This window comes from Siphateles boraxobius, unplaced genomic scaffold, assembly GCF_051911475.1.
Source record: "Siphateles boraxobius isolate OS27281-9 unplaced genomic scaffold, OSU_SipBor_1 13, whole genome shotgun sequence".
Lineage (NCBI taxonomy): Eukaryota > Metazoa > Chordata > Actinopteri > Cypriniformes > Leuciscidae > Siphateles > Siphateles boraxobius.
The window spans coordinates 13,580,237-13,592,746 of NW_027508733.1; the positions used below are offsets into that span (position 1 = coordinate 13,580,237).

Genomic DNA, 12,510 nt, shown 5'->3' on the forward strand with positions numbered 1-12,510 from the left:
CAGGAAGAAATTTGTGGTCAAGATTTTTTTTTGGTTCATATGACTCGTAAATTTTGCATTTGTTTTTTTGTTTTTCTTACAATGTGTATACATTGACAAGCTAATTATTTCCAGACTCAGTCAGTGTGCACTAACAGAGGAAAGCTGTTTAGCTCTGGCTTCAGTTCTCAGTTCAGACTCCAGCAGTCTGAAAGATCTTGACCTGAGCAATAATAATCTTCAGGATTCTGGAGTGAAGCTGCTCGCTGATGGGCTGAAGGACTGTAAACTGGAGAAACTCAGGTGAGTGGATGTCTAACATAGTAAATGTCTCTGGGCCTTTTGTTTGCCTCCATGTTCAGTCATGAGTTTTTGTTTGATTTTTATTTTTTTATTAATTTGTGTAAAGAACAAAATTCAGTTTCTTTTATGATTTAATATTCAGGTAAATTCAAGAATAATTGATTAATCATCTGAATGTTAAATTTTCATTTTCTGATGTTCATTCCTGTTCTAGTCTTTCAAACTGTCGTATCACTGAAGAAGGTTATAAAGCTCTGGCTTCAGCTCTGAGATCAAACCCTTTACACCTGATAGAGCTGGATCTCACAGGAAATGATCCTGGACAATCAGGAGTGAAGAAGCTCAGTGATTTACTACAGGATCCAAACTGTCAACTGAAGACACTGAGGTGAGAAGTGATAAGCAATATGCATGCTAATTATTTTTACAGAAACATTATTTCAGTAATACAACAACAGCTTGTAAATGATGCCCGAATTTATATATTTGGGTGAACTATCCCAGTAACTTATATTAATATATTAAATAAAAAAGCAGGCTATTAGGTTTTTTAGCATTAAACATTTTTTTTTACATACACCACTTTTAGTTGGCAATTTAATTGAATTGTTCTTCAACTTCCCTTCTGCAGATTTTTGAGTCCTGCTGCAGAGGAAGCCTGTCAGTATGTGATTGGAATTGTGGGTAAAAACCTGTTACTCCTGAGAGAGCTGAATCTGAGTGATCGTGAACAAGGAGACACACGAGTGAATCAGATTGCTGCTCTACTGCAGGATAAACACTCTATACTCAACATACTGGCGTGAGTATTTTGTTAATTTATTATGGCACATTTAACGTTTCTTAAAGAAATCAGGTGACCAAAACACAATGATTTTCAGTAATCACTGAATAGTAACATCAAGTACTTTGTGTTTGTAAATTCTCTCTCTCCTGTTGATTATTTTTGGCTTCGTAATTGTGGTCTAACAGAGGAAAGCTGTTCAGCTCTCGCTACAGTCTTGAGATCAAACTCCAGTCTGAAAGAGCTTGACATAAGCAACAATAATCTGCAGGATTCAGGAGTGAAGAAACTCCAGAACGGATTAGAGAATAGAAACTGCACAATGGAGAAACTCAGGTGAGTTATTTAAAATAACCATTTTTGTTAAACTATCGAATACATTTTATTTTGTTTAAAGTTGGATTCCTCTAGAAAACTAAAGAAATAAGAGAGATTAATCTGCTTCAGCAGTAATGGTGTATTTTGTATTCTTCACTTACCAGAAAATAATTCAAAATATATATTTTTTATTTTACTACACAATATAAGTTTTTATGATGATTTATTTCCCCCAATGGGATTATGTAATAATTTTTTTTGTTGATATTTTCTCTAGATTTTCAGACTGCAGTATCACAGAAGAAGGTTATAAAGCTCTGGCTTCAGCTCTGAGATCAAACCCTTCACACCTGATAGAGCTGGATCTCACAGGAAATGATCCTGGACAATCAGGAGTGAAGGAGCTCAATGATTTACTTCAGGATGGACATAATCAACTGAAAACTATCAGGTAATTAAAGCTTTACAATTTAAAAAATTATAGACAAACATAAAGTTCACTATATGAAACTAGGTAAAGGGGTCAAATGGTTCAGTGTAGAATAAGAATGACTGGAAGAGGAATTTACTGAATTTCACTTAAAGGAAATTCAACACAACCACACAACTGATTTTCATTTCTTACACAAGTGGCATAGCAAAACATAATTAAATCATTAATTTGAACTAATAATGCATTCTACTGTTGTTCTACCTCATGTAGGTTTTTAAAAAGTCCTGATGCAGAGGAAGCATGTGAGTATCTCACTGAAGTTCTGGGTACAAGTCCATTATTAATGACAGAACTGGATCTGAGTGAAGATAAACTAGGAGACCTGGATGGGAAGAAGCTCTCCAGTCTTTTGGTGGACTCTCATAGCAAACTGGAGAAATTGAAGTGAGTGAACATGATTTTAGACATTTAAACTTCTCTGTTTATTCATTATAAAAGACTGTCAGCTACATTTGTGAGCAGAGATGAAGACCTGCTGATCTACGTGTATTGAATAATAAATAATGCTTATTTTGTGTTTAGGCTGAATAATTGTGAGCTGACAGAGAAAAGCTATTCAGTTCTAGCTACTGTTCCCTTTCAGTCGATAAAGTCAGACGTAGTCGACGGTCGACTGAATGGGGATCTCGCTAGAGAGCCTATCCTCTTCGAGTACTATTGAACGAGCCAATGTAATTGGTGTGCGTGATTCGCATCACACACTCCGCCCCCGCGGCGCGGGTATAAATACGGAAGTGGATGCACGCACTAGTTACCTTTCGCTTCGGAGCCGATCGTTTCATGTCTCTGAGAGTGCTGTTGTCTACAACGAGCGAGTGTGTCGGTGTTCTTAAGGAAGACTCTCACAGTGCTGGTGTTCTACAGCACGAGTGCAGCGGTGATCACGAGCTTTGAGCTCTCAACTGCTGTTTTAACAGCAACAAATTTCTAAATGTTTATGTGTGTTGATGGCTGGTTAGAGGGCGGAAAAGTGAGTGCTTCACTGTTTCAGTACCCTTCCACTGCAACCACTGGAGCCTCCTGTGTTGTCTGCTGGTCCATCTGTAATGGGTGGGCCAGCGGTTTCACTCGGGGCTCCCCTGGAGGACAGGACGTCGATTGCATCATCGCAGGGTGAGCTGACTTCTAGAGATGATGACTCGGCTGCATTGTCTCCCTCCGGGAGTTCAATGTTGCCCGAGCCGGATCCAGAATTATCAGCTATGCTGAAACGGGCCGCCGAGGCTGCCGGGCTCGAGTGGAACCTCCACCGTGTCCCGTTCAGTCTCGGTTGGAATCTGGAGTTTGGTGTCTTGGGGCGGGCCGCGCTGGTTCTCAGCTCGCCGCCCCAGTGCCTTTCTTTCCCGAAATGCATGGAGAGCTTATCAGGTGGTGAACAGCATCTTTCTCTGCCAGAAACTGCCTGAATAGCTTTTCCCCCTCATTACCCTTGATGGAGGAACGGTGAAGGGTTGCGAGGTGTCCCTCCATTGGAGCGGTCTGTCGACACAGGTGCACCTGTGTCCAGCGGCCGCTGCCTTTTGGGGGGATCCTCGTCTCCCCCTAAGGCCTGTGAGTTTCGTCCGTTCCAACGGGCAGAGCTTACAAAGCCTGTGGGCAAGCCGCTTCCTCTTGCATGCCATGGCGTTGCTGCAGGCTAGGGCACCCATGGCATGCACGAGGGTAATCATAGGTGAGCACCGCACTGCATCCGACCTCACCCTCCGGGGCACGAGTGTCGTAGCGTGCGTGATCGGTCTGGCGATGTCCAACGTGGTGGTCCAGTAGCGCCTTCGTTGGCTCAGCCTGGTTGGTATGGCAGATGCGGACAAGGTTCGGTTCCTGGTCTCCCCAATTTCCCAGGTTGGGCTAGTCCGCGACGCAGTGGAGAACTGCATCCAACAGTTCTCTGCCGCTCAAGCACAGACGGAGGTCATCTGGCACATCCTGCCCCGGTGGCCAGCTGCTGCCTCCACCCGCCGCCGGTGGCAGCTCCTCCGCCTGCTCGTCGCCGTGGGCGTTCCCCGGCCGCCGCTCCTGCTAGGCCTCCGCACCAGCCTCCACCCAGGCCTCAGCATGGAGCCGGCCACAGTAGAGACGCCCAGCCCGCTCCAGGCGCTGCCAAGCCAGGTGGCAAGCGACAGCGAAAGCATTCCGGAGCGGGCCGCCCAGGAATGGATGAGATGCTCTTGGAGTGGCACGATAATAATAATAATAATAATAATAATAAACTTTATTTTATAGAGCGCCTTTAAAAGCAGCTTCTCAAAGCGCTGTACATAAAATCACAATCCACCGGAAAAGACAAATAAAAGTTAATAAAAACAAAAGCAGCAACATTAATAATAAAAAATAGCTGTAAAGTGATCACAAAGAGACATCAGCAGTCAAATGCAAGTTTAAAAAAATGTGTCTTGAGAAGAGCTTTAAAAATGCCAAGAGTCTTTGCTTCCCTTAGTTCAGGAGGGAGAGAGTTCCAAAGTCTAGGAGCGTAAACAGAAAAAAGCCCTATCACCCATAGATTTTAGATGTGTTTGTGGAACAGTTAATAGATTGCACTGTGAGGAACGCAGTCAGCGATTTGGAGAATAAGTGATTAATAAGCCAGATAAGTATTGCGGAGCTAAGCCGTGTAAAACCTTGTATGTCAGCATCATGATCTTAAAGTCAACACGGAACCTGACCGGGAGCCAGTGTGAGGACTTCAAAACTGGAGTAATATGGTCAAATTTCCTGGTTCCCGTCAGGATCCGGGCAGCAGAGTTCTGAACATATTGCAATTTGTTAATAGTGGTTTTAGAAACTCCAGCTAAAACAGCATTTCAATAATCCAGCCGTGAGAACACAAATGAATTAATCAACCTTTCAGCGACAAATAGGTTTAGCATTAGGCGTAGTCTGGCAATATTTCTGAGATGGAAAAAGGATGCCTTAACAGTCCTCTGGACAAAAAAATCAAAAGTGAGGCTGGTGTCAAAAATTACACCAAGGTTCCTCATCGTACTTTGGGTCTCTAAAACAGAGCCATCAACAGACAGGGACAGTGGAGCCGCTTTGCGAATTTGATGACGGGAACCAATAAGCATAACCTCAGTTTTCCCGCTGTTCAGGCAAAGAAAGTTATTGTTCAACCATGCTTATACCTCAGAGATACAGCCAGAAAGACAACAAGCATCGATGTCTTCACCAGATTTAGAATGGATGTAGATTTGGGTATCGTCAGCATAAAAGTGATAGTGGAGACCAAGCGATTGCAGCAGATGCCCAAGTGGAGATAGATAAATATTGAAGAGTAGAGGGCCCAGAACTGATCCCTGAGGAACACCAGTGAGCACTGAGCAAGTGTCAGAGCTAAAGCCACACATAGAAATGAAATGGGAACGGTCAGTAAAATAGGATTTAAACCAGTTTAAAACTGTCCCGGACACACCAAAGACACTTTCAAGACGGGTAAGTAATAGACCATAATCCACAGTATCAAAAGCAGCTCGAAGATCAAGAAGAATGAGAAGTGAGGTAGCTCCAGAATCAGAGGCCATCAACAAGTCATTGGTAACTTTGACCAACCCTTTTCAGTGCTATGTAATTTACGAAAACCTGACTGAAGGGTTCACTCCCTCCCCCCGGGTGAGGGCCGGGTGGAGCCTTTTGTTTGTGTGTGTGTCTGTTCGGCCGCTGGCTCCCTAAAAAAAAAAAAAAAAAAAAAAACGGAGCAACCGGTACCCACACTTCAAAGAGAGAGCAATTTCATCTGTTCCTGGGTCCCAAGAGGGCCAGTCTGGCGGGTGTGACCCTGTATAGCCTTACACCCCTCAGCTCCCCCTTGGTCGCCAGCAGGCAGCTTGGTGTGTTCGAGGACCCGGTCATCCGCCTTCTCACGCACCCCCTGCCGCTAGTGGAGACAGGTAAGTGTTGCACAGCACACTAACACCACTCTCTTTACTTTGCTGCCTCACCTCAGGCTCGGCTACCCCGCTCAAGTCAGTGATAATCATCACATTAGGTGTTGAGCAGACGTGCTCCCGAAAATTCAGTGATATTCATCACACCGAGTGTTGAGCAGTGCTCCTGACTTGTGCGTGCTTATCTTATCCTGCTGGCGAAGGATTTGATATAGCCGCTCCTCCAGCCGGTACGAAGGCCAGTTGTAAACTCGTTCTTCGTGCTACTAGGTGGTGGGTCGTGACCATCTTGGCCCAAGATCGGTCTGCAGCTCCGACCTGAAAGACATGTGCTTCAGATCTCTACCTTCCGCACCGCAGGCCACCCTGTGTGTTGCGTGTTAGGGTGGAGTATCAGTACAGTGTCCTTCCCCTCGAGTGCTCCAGAGCCCGTTGGGTCTTCAGGTCAACTGGAAGAGAGTAATCTCGCTCACGGGCTGAGTATCTCTTTTTCAGTTTTGGAGATGGACTCGGTCTAACACGTCTCTCCAATGAGAATGTGTTCAGCTGGTGTTTGAAGTGAGAAAGGGTCCCACTGAAAGAACTTTCAGAGGCTCCTGGGGTATATGGTAGTTGCAGCCTTTGGCTTCCTCCATATGTGACCGCTTCAGTGCTAGCTTCATTATCGAGTCCCGAGGTGATCGTGGCAGAGCAGTTCACCCTGTGTGACTATAGTTCATCCCGGTCTGCTGCCAAACCCTCTTCAACAGAGGGGCCATGTACAAAGGGCGTGTTTTAACGGGGGCCGGGGCGACCCTCGACTACACGGGCATTCGTGCCTCGAGTTGTTAGACATTGCGACCGTTGCGCAAGCTTCCCTTGCATGTCACAACTCACCCGTCACCTCCTCCTTGGAGTCAGAAGCTTCTGAGGACGCGTTGTTCCACTCTTCCTGCTCTACTCAATCGTGCCGCCATCGAGCCTCACGACAGTTATAGCCAGGGCAAGTGGAGACTCCATCCCCTGGATCCAGCTGGGTCATGACCATTCCGGGGCCGCTCAGTTGCCCCTCCAGTTTCGTCTTCCTGCCAGTGTTTGTATAAACCGAGCGGACTACCCTTGGACAAACACTGGCTCTCAGCTGCCCCAGGGGCCCGCAGAAATGCGTTTAACCCCAGTGAGCCTTCTAAAAGCGACTGCGACTCATGGTCGCCTTGCGCCTGCTCAAGTCAGTGAATTCATCACACTTCATGTTGAGCAGAAATGCTCCTGAAACTCAGTGAAGTTCATCGCACTCAGGTGTTGAGCAGCAATGCTCCTGTAACTCAGTGAGTTCATCACACTCAGGTGTTGAGCAGAAATGCTCCTGCAGCTCAGTGAATTCATCACACGCAGTGCTGAGCAGAAATGCTCCTGTTGCTCAGTGAAGTTCTTCGCACTCAAGTGTTGAGCAGAAATGCTCCTGAAGCTCAGTGAGTTTATCACACTCAGGTGTTGAGCAGGAATGCTCCTGAAGCTCAGTGAACTTATCACACTCAAGTGCTGAGCAGAAAATGCTCCTGAAGCCCAGTGATCTTTACATGTTGTGTTGAGCAATGCTCCTGTCTTTTTGCGCCCGTCGCTTGCACCTACGTGCCAAGTCAGGAGAGGAACAGGTCTTCATAGTTGCCCCTTATTGGCCCAACTAGACCTGGTTCGCATCGACAGCCTTCCTGACTTCCCCTGAAAACTCTTTCAGGGACGGGGCACGATGTCACACGTGTTCTTCCCCCGGAGATTCCGGGCGGTCTTCCATCTGAACGCAGAGGTTCAGGTGGCTATCACAGGCATGTGATAGTTACCATCACTTCTGCGAGCGCCCCCTAGAAATGGGTAGCGTGCTTACGCCTTTAGAAGTGGAACCTAGTCGTTGAGTGCGTCTTCTCTCCAGAGGAGATCCTGAAAGCTTTTCGATCACTTCAGTGCTTTCTTTCCTGCAAAATGGGTTGGAGTAGGCTGTTTTCCTTCACTCTCAAAATGATGTTGCCTCGGTGTTTAAACGATGCTCATCGTGTTGCAGAAGTGTGCAGAAGCACGTTCTGATCGTCAGGTTCCTGAGGAGCAAGGTCTTGTAAATCCTTGCGTCCCTCTTTATCCTCTTGGGCCTTGTCCCTGGTGCGATGCACTGCAGAGACCGCCCCTGAGCCACTGCAGGCAGTGAGTTAAAAATTCTGTTATATCAGTTCTCCTGCTCGCGTGGTCTCTACTAGAGGGTAGGGACTTGCTCGCTTTCGGACAACGTATTGTGCCTAGAGTCTGGGCCGGCTAACTCTCACAAGCTGAGACCCCGGCTCGGATTGTGCCCAAGGTTCCTACCTCTCCCGTAATAGGAGCAGGTGGTGAGCCTGCAAGCGCTGCCCTGGAGGAGGCAGATCCAGCCCTGGCTTCTCTGTCCGTTCACTTGGACGTGTACAGAACGCAAGCCATAGACCTCAGACCAGCTCTACAAATATCTGTTGGAATTCAGCAGAGAGGGAAGGCTGTTTCCATGCGAAGTCACACTAGTGCTTGCCTTCATTTCGGTAAAAATCCGAGATGCAACATGTCCACTTAGGTGTTGAGCTCCTCTATGATGTGTGTAAAGTGCTCCGCCTGGGCGTTGACAATATGCTCTGCTAAAACAGATTCTAGAGTTGGGGGCTGGACGACACCTAGTTGAGCCGCTGCTTCCCGTGGGCTCCCTTCTCATGAAGCCAGTTTCACCGTGAGCCCGGTTCAAGTGTCGGCTTGCTGCGCCATTCCCCTCCGATGGACTGGATACGTGCGCCTTTCTACTCCAGTTGAGTTCCCTTAAAATTGAACCCTGTTGAGTTCCTCCACACCCCTCCGACGTCGGACGTGCGGAACGTCTGGTGTTAGGCCTACCACTCGTAAGCAGTGTGGAACCTGTGTTAGGCTGGGTCCATATGTTGCGGTCCCTACGGCGACCCCATATGTGTATTCTTCCACGATACGGCTCCCTGCGGTGAGCCCGTGTCTTCCCTCGGCAGAGTCTCTCTGCCGTCACTGTCCGGTGTGTCTCCCCCCATCTTAGGCTGGAGCCACCCCAGTGACATTCCATATGTTAGACTGCCCGGTTTCCGCCCAGTTCATATGTGTATTTTCCACGTTACCTCCCTCTTGGTTGGATATGGTTTCCGCAGCGTCCCTTCCTTCCAATGTACGGGGAACGCTTTCCCAGTGGTCTTGTAGGAACAGCAGTGACTTCCCTGGCCTAAGCCCTGTCCTTCCCCGCCTTAAATTTGCAGGGGCATCAGGAGGCTTTGGTTTCGGCACTGGAAGGTGGCAGCGTTAGTGGCGTTTTCAAAGGTTATCCCCATTCAGTCGACCGTCGACAAAGTCTGACGTTATCGACTGAAAGGGAACGTCCTGGTTGCGTATGCAACCCACCGTTCCCTGAAGGAGGGAACGGAGGACGTAGTCCCCTTGCCACTACCGCTGGACCACCGCTGACACCGGGTAACTCTCGGCTCCTCAGTGAAAAGCAACTAGTGTGTGCATCCACTTCCGTATTTATACCCACGCCGCGGGGGCGGAGTGTGTGATGCGAATCACGCACGCCAATTACATTGGCTCGTTCAATAGTACTCGAAGAGGATAGGCTCTCTAGCGAGATCCCCATTCAGTCGACCGTCGACTACGACCTCCGTTCCCTCCTTCAGGGGGGAGAAGAAGTCTTGAGAAGAACTTATGGCTAATATACAGACAATATATTATAAAGATAATATAAAATATTATGTAACCAGGGCTTGACATTAAATTCAGCAGTGGTGTGTAAAGCAGTCACTTCTACTAGCCACTTTGGCGGGTTATAGAGTTTTTAGAGTAATAGAGTTTTAGGATATAGGCCTAATATATACATTTTCCAATTGTAGTATTTTAATTTGAAAAACCCTGCTCGCAGTACTAATTTGAGATTTTGTTGCGCTTAAACAGTCAAATACACACAAAATAATGTCAAAATTCCAGGCTTGGTGAGGATACACGTAAACAGTCAGTTATGTTTTAAGTGAATGTAAACAGAAAGAAAACGCGTGTGTAACAGTAAAATGGATCCGTGTGTCTGTTCTTAAAGTCACAGCAGCCTAATATAGCTGCTTCCAAATTATGAGATCATATTTAAAATATCAATATGGCAGTTTTTCCCCATGGTATCAGTATCAAAATTGGAGCCAGTGAAAATGCTGAATGGCTAACTTTGGAAAACCAGCTACTGCGGCTGGTGAGCAAAAAAGTTAACAAGTGTCAAGCCCTGTATATGTAACCCATTCTCATTTCACTGTCAGTTGTCATATAATCATTGTCAAATCAAAGTCAATGTGTTGTTATTAACATGCACAAAGCCAATCTGTTGCCATTTGATGGGGAAAAAAGGCAATGACCACACAGAGTGCATCCCTGTGGACTATGACTATCAAGGTAAGATTTTTTTTTAAAGTAGACTGTGGATTGGTATCATTCCAAATATTTGAAATCTAAAAAAATACTAAACATTTAAAATGTTCATTATATATTCAAATAGGAACTGCGAGTATCAGCACAAAAAATGAAAATCAATATTTGTGTTTTAAAACTTAAAAAAAAAACACCAGCACAGGTATTTTGGGTGAGATGTTGCTAAACAATACATAAATGCAAACAAAGCCTACAGCTATAATGAATTCAATTTGTACACACACATGCAATTATTTGATAGCCTATTTAAACAGCTTCAAATAGCATTGCTTTAACAAATGTAAAGTTTATTACAAGTACATATTAAATATATTATATTTTATTATTACAAAATAAATAAAACCCAATAATAGAAACATACCTGCACACATGAGTAATTTTTAATGTTTATTGTTGGTTTAGTATTCATAGTACATGGTATTTTTTTTTTTTTTTTTTTTTTTACAGGTTACATAGAGGAGGGAGAAGAAATAGATTAAGAAGGGCCTGGTTAGAGCAGAGATGAAGTAGAGATGAAGCAATAATATAATATATACATGTCTTTAGCACAAGGCCTACAATCATAATGATATTGGGATTAAACTATATTGAAGCAATTCAAAATATTGCTAATCATATCTGTGATTAACCTGTTATTAACTGTGATTAACCTGTTAACATAACTTTGAAGAAAAACCTGTTATTAATGTAAAGTGAATGCGTAAACTAACCAGTGGTGTGGGAAGCTTCTGAATATTTGCATCACTATACCACTGCTCAGCTGTGCAACTTCTTTTCACACCTGAGCGAAGAACGACTTTTATGCTCAATATATCGCAGCGTTCGTACTCAATCTGTTGTAAAGAGTTCACATTAAATTTGTGGAAAATTCTTCACCTTAGTGATGTATTTTGTTATCTGGTTAAAAAAAAAGATAATTTTGTTTTATGTCTGTTTGTATGTTTGTTGTGAAGATGCTATAACTTTACAGAATGAAGAGTTTGTTTTACTAATGTCTCCCAATGTAGGTTAAGATATTGTGATATGACAGATAAAGGTTGTTCTGTTGTGACTTCAGCTCTGAAATCCAACCCATCACACTTGAGAGAGCTGGAGCTGAGCGGGAATAAACTAGGAGACTCTGGAGTGAAAAACATCTGTGATCTACTGATGAACCCTCAATGCAAACTGGAGAAACAAGAGTTTACTGTTTATAGTTTACTGTTTAGTTATTTATTTAAAGACCACAGGGCCCAGGATACATCCCTGTCAGGGTTTATTGTGCAATAACAATTGGCTGGATGTACATTATACCTTATGCATATGCCTGTAGCTCATCAATATGGTGGCCATCATAGATCTGAGCTACTGTCCTTTCTCTTTCTGTCTTCAGTTTGTGTGAATGCAGTATTAAAGAGAAACACCATCTGTTCAGCTCTGCATTTAAACCCATCACACCTGAGAGAGCTGGACCTGAATGAACTAAAAAACACAAGAGTGAGGCACTTATGTGATGCACTGAAGGATTCACACTGTAAAATGGAGAGATTGAGGTGAGGAACATTCAACTACATTCCTGGGCAAAAAAAAAAGGGGGCAAGCCAAAAATGGCACAAATATTTAGTGTTCTTATAGTTGTCTTAACCCTTTTTATTCTCAAATCACTGGTCAGGCAATTAACAAAAATTGCGCAATTACTAAAGTAACATAGCTTGGAATAGCCTTTCCCTTTGTTTTCAGCCAACTTGCACACAGCTTTTTACAGGAAGAAGAGTCAGTGTTGTTCCACTCAATGTCGATGGCTCCAAACAGTTCATAAGCAGTTGAAAGATGTCTCCCAGGTCGTTTGAGTTTTATTTAATACAAAATATATAGGGTTTAAATCTTAACTTTGACCGAGTCAAAACATGACCCTGATGGACTTATTCTCAAGGCACTTCATGGTTTTCTTTGCTATTTGGGCTGGAACTTGGGTCTTGTTGAAAAATAACAACTTTGGGAAAAAAAATTCAATTGTGGGAAGCAAGTCATTCTGTGATATTCGCCTGTACTCCAACACATGAATTGACTTTTCACAGTGAAGCAGCTCACATATCCTGGCAACTAATAAGGCTTTCCACACAATACACATCTTCCTCCATGCTTTACTGTGGTAGAGATGCATTTCTTATTATATTTCTCACCAGATCTTCGAAGACACCACTCTAGAGCCTCACCGTGCAACTCATGTTTCATTGCGATTCATCAATCTACTCATATCTGCTGAACCACTCTATATCAAACTTCCCATATTCTCCCAG

General features: G+C 44.4%; 1 pseudogene across 1 annotated transcript in view; it reads left to right on the plus strand.

Annotated features, from left to right (window-relative positions):
• Window positions 1-11,612, plus strand: part of LOC143736336 (NACHT, LRR and PYD domains-containing protein 3-like) — a 38,073-nt pseudogene extending 26,461 nt beyond the window's left edge. Inside the window, exons 9-15 of the transcript XR_013203413.1 lie at window positions 115-282; window positions 497-670; window positions 914-1,402; window positions 1,662-1,835; window positions 2,088-2,261; window positions 11,239-11,419; window positions 11,604-11,612. The product of XR_013203413.1 is annotated as an NACHT, LRR and PYD domains-containing protein 3-like (transcript). The remainder of the gene's footprint in view (window positions 1-114; window positions 283-496; window positions 671-913; window positions 1,403-1,661; window positions 1,836-2,087; window positions 2,262-11,238; window positions 11,420-11,603) is intronic.
• Window positions 11,613-12,510: the final 898 nt, after the last annotated feature.